Consider the following 3,278-nt stretch of genomic DNA (forward strand, 5'->3'; position numbering starts at 1 on the left):
TGCTGTGTTTCATTTTGCTAAATGATATCAATTAAATGGTGTATCAATTCCATAAATTGCATATAGCAATAAATAAATCAGCAAAATTCTTTCTAATATTTTAGATAGAAGAAACATTTCTTCTATCTAAAATATTAGAAAGAATGTACCCTTCTATCCAAATCCAATTTGCATCGATAAAATAAATCCAAATTCCAGTAGTAGATGAATAATTGCAAATTTGTGTGTGTACGAGATTAGAATAACTTCAAAATAACTGACATAATTTTGTATTTTTCCTGATCAGAAAAATACATGAAAAAGAAAGGAGGTAGAAAAATTTTTGGATTTATGGTTAAAGAAGAAAAAGAAGAAAACAGGGGTTCTGTTGAATTTCAAGTATTCAGTTTCACCAATAAGATACGGAGACTTGCTTCACATTTGGAATTACACAAAAAAGATTTTTCATCGGAAAGAGGTCTACGAAGACTTTTGGGAAAACGTCGACGTTTGCTGGCTTATTTGGCAAAGAAAAATAGAGTACGTTATAAGAAATTAATCGGTCAGTTGAATATTCGGGAGCAGTAATTTAATCGTTCAAATTTTTTTCTTGTTTTATTATTTTTTTAGTAGTCTTATAGTAGTCTTAGATTTTTCATTTTGATGAGCCTCGCTTTGAGGAATTCATGGAATAATCCATTTTCATGGAATAATGAATTAAGGAAGAAAGGATATGAGTCTACCGCTTACAAGAAAAGATCTCATGATAGTCAATATGGGCCCTCAACACCCATCAATGCATGGTGTTCTTCGACTGATCGTTACTCTCGATGGTGAGGATGTTATTGATTGTGAACCCATATTAGGGTATTTACACAGAGGAATGGAAAAAATCGCGGAAAACCGAACTATTATACAATACTTACCTTATGTAACAAGGTGGGATTATTTAGCTACTATGTTTACAGAAGCAATAACAGTAAATGCACCAGAATTCTTGGAGAATATTCAAATACCACAAAGAGCCAGCTATATTAGGGTAATTATGTTAGAATTAAGCCGGATAGCTTCTCACTTGCTATGGCTTGGACCTTTTATGGCGGATCTCGGCGCACAGACTCCTTTTTTCTATATTTTTAGAGAGAGAGAATTAATATATGATCTATTTGAAGCTGCTACAGGTATGCGAATGATGCACAATTACTTTCGCATCGGAGGAGTAGCCGCCGATCTACCTTATGGATGGATCGATAAATGTTTAGATTTCTGTGATTATTTTTTACGCGGAGTTGTTGAATATCAACAACTTATTACACAGAATCCAATTTTTTTAGAGCGAGTTGAAGGAGTAGGTTTTATTAGCGGAGAAGAAGCAGTAAATTGGGGCTTATCGGGACCGATGTTACGAGCTTCTGGAATACAATGGGATCTTCGTAAAGTAGATCCTTATGAGTCTTACAACCAATTTGATTGGAAAGTCCAATGGCAAAAAGAAGGGGATTCGTTAGCTCGCTATTTAGTACGAATTGGTGAAATGAGGGAATCCATCAAAATAATTCAACAAGCTGTAGAAAAAATTCCTGGAGGACCTTATGAAAATTTAGAAGTCCGACGCTTTAAGAAAGAAAATAATTCTGAATGGAATGATTTTGAGTATAAATTTCTTGGTAAAAAACCTTCGCCCAATTTTGAATTGTCAAGACAAGAGCTTTATGTAAGAGTAGAAGCCCCAAAAGGTGAATTAGGGATTTATCTAGTAGGAGATGATAGCCTTTTCCCCTGGAGATGGAAAATCCGTCCACCCGGGTTTATTAATTTGCAAATTCTTCCTCAGCTAGTTAAAAAAATGAAATTGGCTGATATCATGACGATATTAGGTAGTATAGATATCATTATGGGGGAAGTTGATCGTTGAAATGATAATAGATAGGGTAGAGGTAGAAACTATCAATTCTTTTTCGAAATTGGAATTATTAAAAGAAGTCTATGGACTGATATCGATTCTACCCATTTTGACCCTCCTTTTGGGAATAACAATAGAGGTACTCGTAATTGTGTGGTTAGAAAGAGAAATATCTGCGTCGATACAACAACGTATTGGTCCTGAATATGCTGGCCCCCTGGGCCTGCTTCAAGCTATAGCAGATGGGACTAAGCTACTTTTTAAAGAAGATATTCTGCCATCCCGAGGAGATATTTCTTTATTTAGCATTGGACCCTCTATAGCAGTCATATCAGTTTTATTAAGTTTTTTAGTTATCCCTTTGGGATATCATTTTGTTTTAGCCGATCTTAGTATTGGTGTTTTTTTATGGATTGCCATTTCAAGTATAGCTCCTATTGGTCTTCTTATGGCAGGATATAGCTCAAATAATAAATATTCTTTTTCAGGCGGTCTACGAGCTGCTGCTCAATCCATTAGTTATGAAATACCATTAACTTTTTGTGTGCTAGCAATATCTCTACGTGTGATTCGTTAAAATAGATCTTTTTCCTATAAAATCCATTAACTATTTATATTCCTTTTCTTATTTAGTATTTGGGTTGGTAAGTTAAACTAGATAGCTATATGAGTGAAACAAAACAGCTTATAAATTTGTAGTAAAAAGAAAAAATCTCATTTCCTACGTACAAGAAAAAAGTGGAAGTAAACATAAGCAGTGTAAACTCTTTATCCCAAGGTTGATATTTTTTAATTAGTCATCATATCTTGAAGCGGCCAAGAATAAAGGATTCACGATATGGAATTCCATTACTAGAATACTCCTAGTTATTACTATAACTTAATAATCCATAAGAAGAATCCACCAAAAGTTAGTGAAGGGTTAGGAACACTAAAGTACATAAAGGATTAGTAATGGAAAATCTAAAACATTAGAGATTTTTGCCCATAAAAGGAATCATAATAAGGACTTGCAATTTGTAGAAATTATCAAGTAGTACTTTCTTCGGATTCCGATCCAGAGTATGTTCCCATTCACTTGTTAAGGAAATGGCTATCAAGAACGAATTAACCCTTTATCCATTTTTTCTTTTTAAATACCCCCTCCCTGGGGAAAGAAGAATAGTAAAAAAGATATGGAGTGCACTAGAAAAAATTTTCATTATTTCCTTCCTCTATCCATATTCATGCAGAATTGCTCATGAACTAATACCCAACTCTTTCCATTTATTAATTGAATTCCTATAACAAGTAACAAGTGTTTTATTCCAAGATTAAGTTATTACTGAACAAAGAAAAATTTTCATTATATTATAAAGGATGAGATCAATTCGGAAGCGCTTTTTCTTATTCTAGC

Source organism: Triticum urartu, unplaced genomic scaffold (genome assembly GCF_056163025.1).
Source record: "Triticum urartu cultivar PI428250 unplaced genomic scaffold, HENAU_Tu73 scaffold2, whole genome shotgun sequence".
Lineage (NCBI taxonomy): Eukaryota > Viridiplantae > Streptophyta > Magnoliopsida > Poales > Poaceae > Triticum > Triticum urartu.